The sequence below is a fragment of the Aulostomus chinensis genome, chromosome 6 (assembly GCF_037954235.1).
Source record: "Aulostomus chinensis isolate RoL2024-O1b breed Wild chromosome 6, RoL_Achi_v1.0, whole genome shotgun sequence".
In the NCBI taxonomy this organism is placed as follows: Eukaryota; Metazoa; Chordata; class Actinopteri; order Syngnathiformes; family Aulostomidae; genus Aulostomus; species Aulostomus chinensis.
Genome location: NC_141325.1, coordinates 4895233 through 4912338, shown reverse-complemented (window position 1 = coordinate 4912338; position 17106 = coordinate 4895233). Strand labels below are relative to the sequence as shown.

At 43.1% G+C, this 17106-nt stretch overlaps 1 long non-coding RNA gene across 1 annotated transcript in view; it reads left to right on the top strand.

The window, feature by feature from the left end:
- LOC147259774 (uncharacterized) overlaps window positions 1-17106 on the top strand; it is a 36738-nt gene that overhangs the window by 18815 nt on the left and 817 nt on the right. The gene's annotated exons all lie outside the window — the stretch shown is intronic.

Genomic DNA, 17106 nt, shown 5'->3' with positions numbered 1-17106 from the left:
CACAGATTTAAATGCATGCCCCTCTTTTGATGACAGGGTAAATATTCACCCAGACAGCCAAGGTGCCCTCGTCATTACCTGTGTGGTGTGTGTTTGCCCACCAGTTAAATTCTTAGGGGGATTGTTTGGTGAGGTGAAGGCAGCCAAAGTGCTGAAGGACAAACCAGAGTTCAGCAAACAAAACCTGCCATGATTGGCTCAGCAACAGCTTGGTCCAGTGGGCAAAGTTAGCAGCGAGGAGGTGAGACGAGGGGGGGGGGGGAGGGGGGGAGGGGGGGGGGGCAGATCCGTTGTAGGTTTTCGCCTGTCAATTAAAGCAGTTGTGAATGCCCGCGAGGTGAAGAGCGTCCTTCTGTGCTTGCCATCTCCGAGGTCCTTTTGGATCTGTGGAGATAGCTTGGGTGCCGTTCACCTAAAATAGGAAAAACCCTGTCAATATTCATCTATTTAATAACCCTGAATGTGCTGCTCAGGCTGCCTTTTGAAGACTGTGGGGTCTGCATTTCCCTTTGATGTACTTTCATTGTCAGAGTCTCTATCTGAAATCTTCCAAGATGGAATTGGTGACATTTTCTCTCTTTTTTTTCACTCATTCAATCCAACCTCAAAGGTTTCCAGCAGTATTTCTCTAGTCCAATATGCTTTGTTGTATGGAGGAGGGGGTGTGTTCAAGTTGGCTGTAGTTTCCCACAAGGATTTCTATCACTGAGTAATGGAACACTGGGAGATTTAGACAAGCATGATATATATATATATATATATATATATATATATATATATATATATATATATATATATATATATATATATATATATATATATATATATATATATGACAATCGATTAGATTCTATCAAAAAATCAGGAACAACAATAAAATAACGTGAACAATATGGAAAAAATTGATCCTAACAGCCCTCATGAGGTGTTTTTGTATAAGTTAAGGAGAAACAACTGGTTTTGACAATAAAAGTGACACAGAAACTTGTCATAAAATGAGGTGAAAACCCTTTGGCGTCAGCTGGGACGTCCCTCGGGGTCACAGCTGACCTCATCTTGTGCGCTACTTGTAGCTTTCACGCTATAGCTCGCGTTACGATGACTGAGGGACTAACGTTAGCTGTATGTATTTAAGGGTCTTGCTATTCTCTTTTCTTCCTCTCTCCGTTTACACCTTGTGTATCCTCATTTCTACGTGAATTGAAGTTACTGTCTCTATGTCCAAATTACATGGCACAGAAACGGACCGGAGCTCGAAGGAGGCATGAAAGATGCAACTGTCAGAATGTCAACACTCAGTGCAACAATTACATGATGCTGCTTTAAAGGTGTGTTTCAGGTCAAGGAGGCAATTACCTCAGTAAATAATGTCATACTGCAGGAGGTAGGACAATTCCTTCAGTCGAAAGCCACTGTTCAATCCACATGCATTCAATAAACATGTTTTTTGACAGACTTAATCTGGTCTGGAATGATGTTGGCTCACATATCAGTTTTGTCGTATGTCATCAAGATAAATGTTTGACTCTTTCTGCCTGTTTAGCTTTCAGCTTTCATTCAAAGTGAGGCATCATTTTTCCATTTTCTATTGAAACAAAAGTTTAAGCAAACTTTGCTCTGTAAATAGTGCTAATTTAATCAACGTGACCAACATAAATTGAGTTGATACTTGTGTCAATAACATTTAGAAGTTCAGTTGGTACTTTAAGAGGCAAACTTCAGTGCGATTTCAGACGCAGGTTGTATTTATGATGACATGTCAGCAATGTAACATTGGCAAATTACTTTGTGCGTCATGAGGCGTTCACAGAGAAAGAGAAAATATTACGCCATGATGTCGTTTATTTTATTCCATTATTCTGAGAATATGTTTGAGAATGACAAATGAAGATGAGATGTTATGTAGCAGTTGCAGCAGAAGTAAACATAAATTAAACTTCACAACGTAGAAAAATGGAACTCTGGGTTAAGTACAGTAGAGTTGTGCCTGCGCTTAAAAAAGAAAAAAAGCTCTTTTTTTCTGTTGTGTTAATCGGATTTACCACAAAATTACATGTCATGAAAATACATGAAAAGAAAAACACTGCTTTTGTACTGCTGTTCATCAAATATATGATAAATACACAAAGCAAATATACAAATCAGTACGACAATCATCGCTGATATTTTCTGACAGCAGATCAGTTTTCCAGGGACTAATGGAACAAGAAGGAGCAGCCATACAGAGCTGTTAGATGAAAAGCTGCAGGCAACCGACTTCCTAGCGTCTCAGCACGGTAACCAACTCCGTTCACTGTGCTGCCGCCTGCAGATTACTCCCTAACTTCTTTATTAAAACGACAATTTCATTTTACGACGGAATTCTAAAAGTATTGAACCACACTTACAGTTACCACCAGTGACCCACGGTGTCGCAAAATAAACGGAGACTAAAGTCTTAAGGGTTGTGTCACGTCAGTGTAATTCCAATGAAGCGGCACGGGAGTCAACATGGGTGGTTTGAGGTTAGTTGAGTGGGTTCAGCTCGGAAAAACTTTGTTGGCCGATGGAATCATGGCGTCCTCTTCCCTAAAACCAACGTCTTCTGTTTGGCTTCATTCTCATATTTATATCAGCTCGAGAGCATCACTTTCTTGACCTTTCTCGTCAAGTGGGAAACTCAAAGATGAGCCCTGAGCCATGGCAAGTTTGATATGGAGTTTGCGTTGTACTTGTGCAAGCAGAGTGCAGACTTGCCCTCTTTTTTAAGTGTCTTTCAAGGTCTGTCTGGAGGAGAACATAACTACAGAGCTCCCACTCCTGTGCATGCAGCTGTAATGTCTAACAACTTCCTCCATTTCTCCTCCTCATATTCAGCTAATTTGAGTCCTCCCGTCTCTCTCTGGTTCTGCGTGCTCTATACATCTTCACCCACCATTCCCTCACATTTTCACTCTGTGCACTCTCACTCTGGAGGACCTATACACTGGCAGATAAGAGGAAATGAAGTCTCGTCTGCACAATTTGAAGCGTTGCTTTGAAGCGGAATGTGAAATAGCAGCTCTGCTCCTCTCCGGCTGGTAAAATAAGGGCCCTCTCGTTAAAAGCACTTTACCTGTGCTCCCTCTATGGATCATTGCTCTCATTAAACAGATTTGGGGTTCAAATCACAATTACTCCAAGCACTAACTGTTAATGGGCACAAGGGTTGAAAGAGTAAGAGAAATGTTTCTGACATTTCTTTTTATATCTCTCTTTGAGCTGGGTTGAGAACGCATCAAAAGGTGGAAGGTGAAGCATAAAATAACCTGAACCTGAATGGGGATTGATTTTAAAGATGTGTTAGATTGAACTCTGGTGAATATTACAGCCAAATGAATTAAACGTTGAAATAGATTTTTTTCGTATAGTCTGCTGGGAACAGTTATAAAGATTATAATTTAGAAATATATGTGTATTTTTGCTCCAGACTGAATTGAAGCACGTTTTTTGCCCTTATCTGACCTTTCGGTACTTACTGCGTTAGTTTTTCTCTACTTGAATGCAACAGACATGAGCCTGTGAGGAGTGTTGGATGTGTACCAGGCTGTCAAGACCTCCCCTGGGTCCTACTGCTCAAAGTTAAGAAGAGCAAGCTTGCTGCATTCATCTACTCATGACAGAGATCACTACGTGTGTTTGTGCATGTGTGCTCGTGTGTATGTCTTGGTAGTACCAGTAATAAAAGCAGGAGATACTGCATGTCACCTTGGGCACAGCGACACAGACGGGAAACATTTTTTCTTTTATCTGTGTTGCCGATATTGTAACTATTTCTATTATTTAACTTTTCATCATTTGCTTCAACGATGTTTAAATAATTGTTTGCGCAAAATCAGGCTCTTGAAATCTCAAAGACCGGGGATTTCTTTGAGCTTGTAACCTGCTGACTGCCTCGGGGAGAGAGACTTACAGTGTGAGTTTTTCATTAATGACCAAAAATGGGGAAATTTCCTCATGATGCATCTGCTGCGCGTGGGTTTTTCTTTTTCGAAAAACAAAATATACTCCATATTTAGCACTTATTATTTGGTGCGTGTGGTTCCCGATCACCGTTTGCAAGCTATGTGTGAGTGTGTGTGTGTGTGTGTGTGTGTGTGTGCGCGCGCCTGTGTGTGTGAGTGTGTAATGGCCTCTCCTGGTGACTGCCTAGGGCAATAACACTGGATGTAATCCCATGTATGCCTCCAGTCTCTTAGCTGCCTGCGTAGATGTGGAGGAACGTTTTAGCCCCTGCAGTGTGCTGTAGGGCACAAGCTCTTACCCTCCTGTACTGCTAACAGACAGCAGCCGCCTGGTGCGGCTCCAACACAGCTTCCTCCCACACCATTTGTGTGCCACTCTCTCTACACTCCGTATCTGTGTGGCCCGGTTCAATTTGCAGCAATGAGAGATGGCTTAAGGAGGGAGAAATTGACTTTTGACAGCCATTATATTAAAGTATGCACACTCTCACAAATTTGTCTGGAGGTGAAGAGCACTTCCTTGCCTGAAAATCAAATCATCTGTTGAATGTATAGCCTTATCGTGATTGACACTTGGTTGGGCAAAAGCTGTGAAATACAGTAAGTAAAACATGCTCATACTGAAGCCAAATGTCGGGCATTGATTGAAAACAGAGTGCAGACATCCTTAGTGCTCAATTCTGGCTCCATGACAGGCAATCACATTTCATTTGACAAAAGGAAACAGCTAGTGCATAAAAATCACGTCACTTAAAAAACATCCCAGCTATTCAGTGTGTTCTTAAAATACTTTAAACAGAATATAAATAAAGCTTCCCCTTCAAGTGAAAGTGCACCAATAATATTTCGACCTGAATCGTATAGCGGGGCTGCGTCTGTGCACGATTCCCATTCTCCCCATTGGAGCCCGTAGCTTTATTTGCACTTGTGTGAGGTCATAAATGAGTCAGTTAAGTGTAATGAAACCAGGGTGATGTCATAGAAAATACATGACCATGACATGGTGGCACATAATATATTACATTTATATGGTGGCGCCACGGAAACAATGCGAGTGTAAATCAAGTGATTGATACTTTTGTTAAAACACATTAGAGGGCAGATCAGGGTGGGGATTTATACCAGCAAACACCAGACTTTACGACTAGTAACAGGTGTTAAGGTTTACCCAACCTTAAGTGGGTTTTTTTGTGCCCAAACCAAATTAGAACATGACTCTGGTGACACATCATAAAACTTTATCATCTAGCAGTGATTTTCATTTCGAAAAGCTGGGCTTGAATCTGAAGGCCAGCTGGAGCCTTTCAGGTTGCACGTTCTCCCCGTGCCTGCTTGGGTTCCCTCGCAGAGCTACGGCTTCCTCCCACACTCCAAAAACGTGTGCGTTAGGTAAACTGGAGACTTTCAATTGCCTGTTAAGTGTGAACGGCTGCTTGTGTCTGTGTGTGAGCCCTGTGATGGACTGGCAACCTGTCCAGGGAGGCCACGGCCAAGCAGCTACACAGCTATTTCCTAGGAATACAAATTAATTCAGATACATTGGGATATATTAGAGAATCTGAATAGGCTTACAAACATTTTATCTTATATCCCGCCCTGGGTCGCTTGTATGACAGAGCTATAGTTACTCTTTTTATGATAAGTTGTGTAAAGCTATATTTTAACTCTTTTTATGCTGGTCCTGAAAGATATCCTAAAATAGATAATATCATTATTATTTATGATAATTATCCACAGAATAAATGAAACGGCAGAATGCTGTTGTCTCGGATGCTTTCACAGTTCGCTGTGTAACGCATCATGGTCCCTATCTTTTGTGCTCTTTCAACTGTTGCATTAATCTCATGGCCTGACCATCTCTGGGTTACATGTGTTTACTTTATAAGTGTGTCTGTCAGCAGGACAATGCAAAAACTACATATTTTCACCGATGAAAGCTGTTTTACAGGCCGAGAAGAATCCATTACATTTTGGACCAAATCTATTGAAGTAGCAAAGAAACACCAGCTTCACATTGGCCTTGGTGGGGGGTACGTATTCTACAAAGCGCACTTCTAGTTAATGAGAGTTCAGACGAGGTTGTCATGGAGGGCTGGAGGAATGACAGGTGGTCTCGATGATAACTAGTCATCCACCTCCTTCCATCTCACCATGGTGCAAGCTTCAACCACTGATCTCATCTAAGACGTCCATGGCTGCAACAGAACACCACAGAAAGGCAGATCAATAGGTGTCATAATCGATAGGTCAGACTGAGGAATCAGTGAAAGGTCAGAGCCGATCGATTCCCACTTTATTGCACTGCAACCTCTGCTGTTACGTGTTGGTCATTAACGATGAAGCCCTGCAGGAAATCTGCACCCCTGCCTGCTTTTAGCAACGTCAACTAATCCTAATTATTAGTTCTGCTCTGGCTAGAGAGGCAGATGACAACGTTTTCTACATCTGTGTGTGATGTGTTATGTTACAATATCTTCCTGGTCCTCACACCCCTGACCTGTCTCACTGGGAGACTGGTCCTCGTTAGGAGAAAGTCAGCTCATCCCCCCGCTGTGTGCAGCCGGTGCCGTACAACCATCATTAGTGAATGACAGTGCTTTACGTGGCCACCACACCATGAGGCTCTTGGACCAGAATTCTTGGGCTCCAGGAGGCTACCCTGAAGCTGCGGGAGATCCAGATTAGGATTCCTACACCACTCAGCTCGGAGCAATCACGGTCCACCATAGAGCTTAGCGTGACATATACCTGAGCTCTCAGCTCGGTGGGGGAAAATGACAGGTTCACAGGGTTGAGCCATATCTGATTTTCACCTCCGTCTGGACTGGTGTGAGGCTATGATGGAGTTTTGACTGGCTCGAGAAATGCAGTGTCATCGGAACGAACTAATGGAGGTAAGAAATCAGATGAGACGTCACATATTGAAGGTCAGCTTGCCTAAATGAAAGAAAATTAAGAAAGAAAAGAGAGAATGAAAAATAACAAAAGTGTACAAACCGGGAGAATTTTCAGTCGCGAGGTGGCCACGATTTTGTCCCACCGCCAGGCACTAAAATGGTGTGGTGTGCATCATGGAAACAATGCCAGTGTAAATTAGTTCTCATGGCAGAAATCCAGATTCCCTGATTACAAAAAGGATGACGTCAGCGTTTGGTTGGGCTGGTGATTGGTTCAGAGAAACACCAGACTCCACAACCAGTAGGTGTCTGAGTTCTATTCACTGTTTTCTAATGAGCCAAGTACATTTTGTGCCATAACTACGGATAAATTTTAAAAAAAGTAGTTTTCCAACTGGGAATTTCACTTAAAGAAGTTGTTGACAGTGAATTGTGATAAAAAATAAAAAATAAAGTTTTCAAAACTACAAATCAACATTAACGGCCAACCAGAGCACCAGAGAGTTTGTGTCCCCTCCAAAAGTCCCAATTGACTTTCTGTCTGCAGTGTTTCCATGGTGCTGCCAGGTAATTTTAACAGACGTCGTGCCGTCGCTGTGTAATACGAGGTTGAGGGGTTGTGGTCATTTTTGTGGTCATTTCATATATTTGGGTTAGCCACTGCTACAGTAGCTACACTGCTCTCTTTTGACCCTCTAAACCTGTTTAGTCCATCCCTATTTCCCTGAAATGGCATTAGCATAAATCTCAAGCCCAGAGAGGTAATGATGGCGTGAAATTATGGCTGCCTTAGCAGACCTTATTCCCCTCTGCTCTCCCTCCCTCTGGGTCCAGGGCCTTAGCCTTCAACAGAGTCCGTCTCCCATGCCTTCTTTCCCTCCTTCTCCTCCCTCTCTTCTCTCCTTTGCTTCCTCGTTCCATTCAAAGGGAATGTGTAACTGAATTTGAAATCGAGTGGCCTTCTTTCAAGGACCGGTGCTAATGAGACGTTTTTCCTTGAAATCTAGGCTGGATGGGGGGAGACCCTGATGGGCAAGGCCTGGAGATGATAGCCACCCTGTACGTAAGGTGTAAGGCTGTCCAGCTCTCTCTCCACTGAGAGGGGAGGGAGATGGTTCTTATACGGGTGATAAATAAGGATCAGCTTTTATAATATGAGCACACTTCTCTGGGTCACCTGGGGCTGCCATCGTGAATCCAAGCGCTGACCTGAGATAGCACGTCTCTGTGATCCGTCTCCATGTGCAAAGAGAAAACGGACACCAGCCGGGCATCCCCCTTTTGCATACATGTATTAGGCGCTATATTGGGAAAAAAAAAAAGCCCATAAGGGTTTTGAGAGAGATAGGAGGTGACAATTAGATTGAGATGGAAGAAAGTAGACTGGAGTGGGTCTGAGTTGAGGGAGGATGAAGTGCAGAGAGACGGAGAGGAGAGTCAAAGAGATGGAAAAGGGGGTCGGGCCCATAGAAACAGGTATACTTGACAGTTTATGGTTCGGGGATCATCCGAGAGACGCCGCATGTGTGCGATGATGAAAGGAATCGAGAGCTTTGCGTCCTAGGGGTTCTCTCTTTAATCAGGGGCCCCGAGGAGAGAACCTCGCAGCCTGTGGGCCCCTGGCTGCTGCTAGCCACTGTCATGCTAATAAAAGAGGCTCAGGGTGTGAATGGAGAGGCTAGCTTGTTACCAGTGTGCTAATTAATGCATGCGGCAGGGGTGTGTGTGTGTGTGTGTGTGTGTGTGTGTGTGTGTGTGTGTGTGTGTGTGTGTGTGTGTGTGTGTGCATTTTAATGAAGTGTCTGTGCGAGTATGTGTGTTGACAATGATATGGACAAGCGTGGAGGGAGACAGATGTCTCATCAGGTTTAAAAATAGGGATCCAATAGTACAGCGGGAAGAAGATGCACCCACAAATAGTGCAGAAAAATATTTGCCGGGAATTACCTGGATTTGAGGCTCCATCATCATCCTGCTGCTCTATAATATGAGGGCTTTCATCTTCAAAGTACGACAAAACACACACCAGAGCTTGTATTGACTCTGCACGGCAAACTGAGTATATTTGCGTTATACATTTTAATCCTAATGCGTTATTTCATGATTAATTCATCTTAATCACGAACGGGTAATTATTAATACACTATGTAGACGGTCTCTTTGATTTTCTCATGATGGTGTTCGTCAGTGTCTGTCATGAACCAGACTACGACAAAGAATTAGAAAAGCCCAGACGACCTTTTCTGTCTACCTCACGTTCCCACGGACGGATAGACAAGGGACATGCGGACGGGCCGCATCATTGTCTGAGCTGTTTGAGTTCCATGAAAAAACTGCATTGTTGCACGTGTCAGACAAGTCGTAGGGGCGTGTGTCAGGGTAAAGGGAGAGCCGCCAGAGTGCGTGACCTTTTAATTTGCTGGTGGCCTCTCCCACAGACCTCGATGTCGACCATACACACCCTAGTCTGTAATTTGTGACTCTATCAATCTCATCGGTAGTGACGAGGGACATGTTTGCTGGGTTTAATTTAACGGACGTCACACAGGAGGAAAAATTCTTAAGACGTTTGTTATAAAATGCTTTGCTGAAATGTATGAAAATAGCATCTCATATTAGAGATAAATTAGGTTAAATTCTCTGAGGTTATGGCCTGTGAGACAATTATGCCAGAAATGTGAAATTGTCATCTTTGAAGAAAATGATTTTTTTTTGTTGAGAGAATCAACTTGAGTATCTCAGAGGATGTGACCCACTACGGCAGGGATACACTAATGAAATGTGCTCTACTTTCCCCCATCAATCAACTTCTACATCATTTTAAACAGCAATTTTCCGCACGCTCAACAAAGTCTTTTGCACAAGTATTGTTGCATGTCCTGCTTATGTTTGTCAGAATAACATCCTGCTGGTCACAGACTCGCCTCACACACAGCTACTGTCCTTTTATTTGATCTGTACAATCTCATATATTGCCCCCCCCCCCAACCCCACCAACCCACCCCTCCCCTCCCCTCCCCCCAACCTTGTCCACTCTTTAAAGTGCCATTATAGAAATGTCAAGCAGTTCCTCACTCTTGTCCTGCTTGTCAAAATCATGTGCCATTATGCAAATCAGTGTGTGAACACACACTCTCAAAGATTTACATAAGCTATATGGGGCTATAGGCAACAGTGAATTCATACGATCGCAGGATTAATCCTATATATTACATATGTAGCTTTGATTTATGAAAACATTTTACATTTGCCCTTGAAGGTTAAAACGCTATCCTTGCCATAACTGTTTCCTTTCATCAATTAAACATTTGTATTTCTGCAGGTTGCTTGAGTGGGGGGGGGGGGGGGGGGGGAGGCAGCTTTACACTGTCTTTTGTATAAAATAATCCTACCCCAAAAAAAAAAAAAAAAAAAAAAGATTAAAGTAAATCTCTACGTCATTAACCTTTAAAATCTGAATTTAAGGCATATATCTGTTTGGAATTCACTCTTATTCCGGTCCGTCAGGCACATGCCCAGATGTGAATATATTCTGGAAGTTAAGAGGATTTCCCACTCATTGCTACGTTTCATTGAAAAGATCTTAGTAAATGGTCCAATGTCAGCACCCCTTTAAATTGGGTCTAAAGTGATTTTCTCAGTGACTCTTAGATTTAAGTACATGTGTGATTCCATCCTTTTGGTAACTCTTGCGTTTGAATTTACAGAAATGGTGGTGGAAAGAAGGACATAAGAGGTAGAAATGTGTAATTTTTTTTCCGGTGAATGTAGCAGAGGTCAAACCTATAATGTACCAATTTAGAAGGAGGATCATTAAAGCCACTTTGACAGAGGTCCCTCTGTTGAAATGAAAAGCAGTATGAGTGTGTGTATCCCTCTACTTCCACTATACCAGGCTGCTACATTATGGAAAATCAAGAGAGGACAGTAACTTCAATGCTCTGTGACACATCAGGGTATCCATTAGTTGCTGTGAGAGAGAGAAACATGAGAGAGAAATAGAGATTGGGCCTTCAGTTTTGACAGCCCTGAACCTGAATATTCCTCCATTGTTTGTTTCTCAGAGCAAAGGAGTCATGGATGTGGTTTGAGTGACATTGAGTCCGATGTACGCTGACACGCTGAGCTGCTTCACATTTCCTCTAATTGCTCTGCATTGCCCGAGCTTGGCACACATGTAGAGCACGGTAAGAGGCAGCTCTTTTTAGGTAGAAACATAGGTTGCTGTGATTTGGCATACAAAGAGAAAAGAGAAGCACGGGCGGGGGGTAGTGGTGGGGGGGCATTCTATTATTCCTGATCTACTACTCTGAAGGACAGAGAGGTGATGGCCTTGTTTGTACAACTCTGTGGCATAATAATGTCCTGCATTAAATCTCCGGCCGGTTTAAGAATATATATGTAGTGCCAGGATATATGACATCAGGTACCTTCCACCAATCAGCTGTCAATGAGGTTTGCTGGAATAGGAAAAAAAAAAGAAGACGCAAAAAACAAAGCAGGGGCACAATAGCGTGGCAGACATGGCGTCAGTTTTGATTCACGGCGTGTTGAAAAGCTCGAAGGAAATCCTTGCAAGGGAGGGAAAAGGCCTCTATCTTTGCTGATGCTATTTTAATTAAATAGTTGCTAGGTTACGTCGTGCCGAACGACAGGGGTGGGTGGTGTGGCATAGGCGCCCAGGCAAGGGGGGTGGTGTTTATGTGTGTGCACGTACGTGTGCATGCGTGCGTGTGTGTGTGTGTGTGAGTGAGAGGGCATGTCCCTGAACAATGAAGGCACATCCCTTCCTCCCAATCTATAATAAGGATTTCAAATGTGAGACATATTGACATGAAATACAGTGAGAGCGATTTTACGCTCTCTAAAACTCTCAGGCTCTCACTGGCTTCATCCACTTATTTGTCTGTCTGTTTCATTTTCCTCTCACAGATCAGAGGAAGGGGGAAGACCCCTTTCATCTCTGTGACAGTGCCTTTCACCTCCACTGGTGACTTACTGAGGACTACTGCTCCCATTGCACCCTGGGATGCCAGACGGTGGAGAATGCCACGGGCCTGTGTGCCCTGGCAACCAGTCCTGTTTCAGATGCCCCCCTCTCCCCAACACACACACACACACACACACACACACACACACACACACACACACACACACACACACACACACACACACACACACACACACACACACACACACACTCCGAGTCTCCTTTAGCTCGCCCCTTGCAGCCTCTGTCCTGGACTTTGACCACACAGAGCCCCAGACACGGCACTGATAGATGGGGTTGGAGACAGCAGAGAGTCCCTTGATGTTGGAAATAAATCTGACAGGCCCAACTGGATAAGGCCAAGCATAATCTTTCTCATTGGCTTCAGGCTGAACGGTGTGTGTGTGTGTGTGTGTGTGTGTGTGTGTGTGTGTGTGTGTGTGTGTGTGTGTGTGTGTGTGTGTGTGTGTGTGTGTGGTGTTGTGTGCACACACGTGAGTTCTACACCCTTTTTTCTGTACTTTCACCACCTTGCCGTCTCTGCTTCTTCCCTCCTCCACCTCTTCCCTTCTATCCCAGCAAAGATAATGCCATAATTTAAAACAGCTATGAATTGTGGAAGATGAATGATGTTGCTTCTCTTGCTTAATGTGCATTCACCACGAGCAGATAATAGTCTTATTGTAGGGAGAATAAAAGAAATACCTTCAAAAGGAAATGAGCATTTTTATGTTATATTCTTTCCCTAATGTGCTAAAGGTGAAGTATAATTCTCCGTCTTTCATTAGAAGCCAAAATTGATAATGATGAAAGTTTACTTTTTCATATGGTGAAATATTGCAAATGTGTGTTCTCACGCTGGCTTAAAAAGACACACACACACACACACACACACAAACACACACACATAATTCTGTAAACAAGCATAAATCTCTACTTCATGTCTCTCAGCCAACAAGAAGACACTTGAGCATGTATGAGTGGCCGTACTGGGAGAAGCTGGGGGGCTCCAGTGTCAAGAGCCAGCTCTCCCCCAGGACTCATTTAAATGACTCCGGTGACCTGCTGACCACTGAGGAGGGCAGCATGCACTCCAGCAGGTTGCAGCGAGAGGTCAGAGGTCAATGAAAGCAACAGGGTTTGGGTGTGTGACCTTCTAAACAGGATTAAAAGTGAAACTGACTTTCGTGTTTGGAGGTTTTCGCTGGAGTTTGACAAGATGTTGCTTTCTTCTCTTCAGATCTTGCGGAGATAATTAAAAACACTATTTGCCGGTTTAATATTATTGTTCAAATCCGCCTGAAAAATCCGACTATTTGGTGATGCACAGACACCTTTGAAATATTATCTCCTGATGCTGCATGTGATGGAAATAGAAATAAAACCAACCTGCAGACGCCACTCATCGTTTTTTAAAGCTGACAAATTGACAGCCTTAAAATAAATGTCTCCTTTTATCTGTAATGTTCCGTATTTTCGGTTTCTCTGACGCAGAGAAACACTTGTTATCCTAATTAAGAACATAGGCTGCCTTTAAAGTGTCTAGTGGGAGGACTGGGAGGTGGAAGCAATGTGTATCATCCACCTGATAAAACCTAACCCTGTGAATTAAGCCTGTTGGGCCCGTAGCACACAGAACAACAGTATCCTTGAAGTAAAATGGTAGCTGCACGTGTGTGTGTGGTTGTGTGTTTGTTTATACAGGGAGATATGATGAGTGTTGTGCCAAACAGGAAGTAGAAATGTGTGCATTAATGCTTTCTTTCTGATAAACCAACCCTGAGAAGAAACGTAGGCTGCAGCTTTCTCATCCTAGTTTGAGCTCCACATTCACCGAATTGCATGGAGGTATCAGCAACATGAAAAATGGATGAAGAGAATTCTCACAATTTCTTTAATAAACTGTCAATCAAATTTCTCCATGAATGACACTAATATCAGTTGATGCAGCATTGCCCGTGAAGCTGTGGAGGATGCTGGCTCTTCCTCCAGGCCTGTCCTCCCCTCGTATTATCACCATCATCACTTGGACATGAAAGGGGAGAAACAAGTGCTGCACAGCTGCTGCCAAGGAGAAACCTTGATCTCTGAGCTTTTGCATTCGCTACCAAGTTCCTCTGAATGTATGAACGCATCACCACGCTGCTCTCTGATTGGGTGGTGCATTGAAGCTGGCATCCTGCTAATGTGCCCCCTCCCTCCCTCCCGCACGCATGTGCGTGCGCACACACACACACACACACACACACACACTCCCCGCCTGCACTGTCACACTCAGCTGGTGGCACTAGGGGGCAGTCAACTCTGTTGGTTGTTATTGTTGGGAAGGCATCCTCTATAGTGGGCTTTTCATAGCAAGCTTATAAAAAATAATTATTCCTTATTTGAAGAATCTATTGGTTGTCAGTGAGCTTAATGTTCTGATTCATCATCTCAGAGATAATAAGCAGATTTGCCCATTTATGGAACATAGCATTAAAATGTGGAGCAGATAAGCACAGTTTTTAATCATAATTATACATACAGGGCACGTTAGAACAACACACTATCACCTGGAGGGGGGATTTTCCCACTTTAAGAAGGTAAAGACAAAGTAAATGTGTAATAATTGTGCATTATGAAATATTTGACCCTAATAAATCTGCTAAGAAGGCCGGCGCTAATGTGCAGCCGTCACCTTGACTTTGTGAGGCTTTTTCAGCTGATCTCACATCCTTGGGTTTAATTCTCAGTAAAGCTAAAAAGACCACATTTAATCAGGCAAACAAAAAGCTTAGTTTGACCTAATTTAGCAACAAAAAAAAAGTTCTGTTCGTTTTAATTGGTTTAAGCACTAAATTCTTGGATACGTGCACATCAGGGCTGGGTAAGAAATAGATGAATTGATATATTACAATAGAAATATATCCAATTTAATATCAAATCTGAGAAAATCTGATACTTGTAGCACCAGAAAATCCCTTTACACTTGCAGAACAACATCTTTTTAAATGTTTTATTATTTGCTTGATAAAGAACATTTGAATGGAGAAATAAGATTTTGGGTCAATAATGTATAATATTATTTGTTCGTAAAAATCAGAAGGTTTTCTCAGCTTCACCTGTGATCACCGATATCTTTAATTTTACGGAGTAGAATTTAATTTTACTGAAATCGAATTGCGAGGATCCTTCCTGCATACATGCACACGCACTACATACTGTGTAGCAGTGTGTGTGCGATGGTACAGTGTCTATCAGGGGCCCGCTAATTAAAGGCCCACTACAATGAAGCATAGAAACCCCCACAGGAGCAGCGTTCATCTGGAGATGAATTAATGTGAGAGCGGTGGTGATCACCACGAGGGCAGTCAGCCATTTCATAGTTCTCACACCAGGCCCAGATTTCAACCATGATGAGATTTATTTGCAGTTTGCAAGGTGAGAGATTTTCATCTTGATCTCTTTCTTTAAATTTTCACTCTTTTTCCTGCTTTGCGCACACACACACACACACACACACACACACACACACACACAGATGAACATTTATGATGTGTGTATGTGAATGGTGCATGGGTCAGAATTTGTGTGTGTTATTGGGAAAACATATACAAAATTTGGCCTACATTCAATAGAAAACCATATGTTGCAGTATAGATTAGATTCACACCTTGCTGCATCATGCACACATGCAAGCACACACACACACACACACACACACACACACACAGGCGCACACAAACAGTAAAATACAGTCTGGAGCTTGAAATGTTTAATCTTTCTAATTTATTCTCTAGCTAGAGTGTCCTGCGATCTGCATTCCTCAAAACTAGCATACATTTATTATAGTTTATGTAAACTACATTTTTACCACAGTTACCAATTTAATTTTGATGACATCACAACTGGTCTGTTTTCCTGCTATTTCAGGAATATGCTAAATAATCTTTTGCCTTTTATTTCCCTCCAAAAACCCATTCACCCGCTCTGGGTGAAGACACTGCAATGTTTTGTGCTAACTTGTTGTCATGGTAATGAACAGATAATTGCCCGTATTACGTTGGAGATGATTGCAACATGTTCATCTCAATCTACTGATGTGTAATTGGCCCTCGGTTCAGCGGGAGACCTTTTTGGTATTTCTTAACTTTACCCTGAGTTGGAGGTTGTAAAGATTTAAGAACAGGTCACGGGAGTTCACTCCAGTAAAGTGTTCTCTTTGAGGCTTTTCACGATAGGAAGGTCAGGTCAGCGATGAGGGTGGGGTCTCCGTTCTCTCTCACACACAAAGCTCGCTATTACACTCCTTTGCTCTTCTATCTGAAGCAGCGATCAAAACTGAAGCCACTGAATAGAAACCTCTCAATACCTGGTTGATCCTAAACACAGCAGAAACGCATTATCTGATGAAATAGTTCGCACACTGCCCCAACCTCCAGCGCCATCAGAAATCTGAGCATTGTCTTTGGTCAACAACAACTTCATGGACAGCCTTTCTGACCTATGCTGTAACCACCTGCCTTAGAAAAGATGCTGAAAACTGAGTTGGTGCATTTCCAGGCTGGATTTTAGCTTTATTACCAGGCTGCTTCAGCAAGTCTCTGAAGATGCTGTGGATGCTGCTGCATGACAAGAACTAGGACAAGATATCTAGCTCGTCCCATATTAGATTCTCAGCTCTGTCTCCTTGTAACATCCAGAGCAGGATGTCTTCCCTCCACACTTACAGGAATCTTAAAGGTTTAAGGAGCTCACATCTTAAAGATCTCACGGTTGCTTGAGCATCTGAGGGTTAATCCACACTTGTCCTGGTGTGGTTCTGAAGCAGGATTGTCCCTCCTCCCTTGTGCTGAGCTTGCTTGTGTCGCCACCAAACTCCTCTAGACTGAAAAATCCCAAGTTTGCACCCCTGAAGTAGGAAGAGCTAGCAGAGGCTCACTGCTCAGTGGAAACTCCCGCCCTCCGTGGCATTCGTCAGCTGATGGAATCCCAGAAGTGGATTCCAAAATTGTAGGTTCACAATTCGGCTATTCTGTCAAAAGTGTTGTAACACTAGGATTTACTTTTCTCTTCCTCTGAGTTGACAGATGACATCACGTGCTCGACTCATGGTTGTGCAAATGTACCGTCCAGCTATGTTTGGGCTCGGTACGGAACAGTTGCAGTGGTTAAACAGACTGGCCTCGGGGAGATAAATGTGCTTGGGTGTGGTAGAGGTTGCCCAGTGTGATAGGCCCTCAGAGTAGAGAGGGAG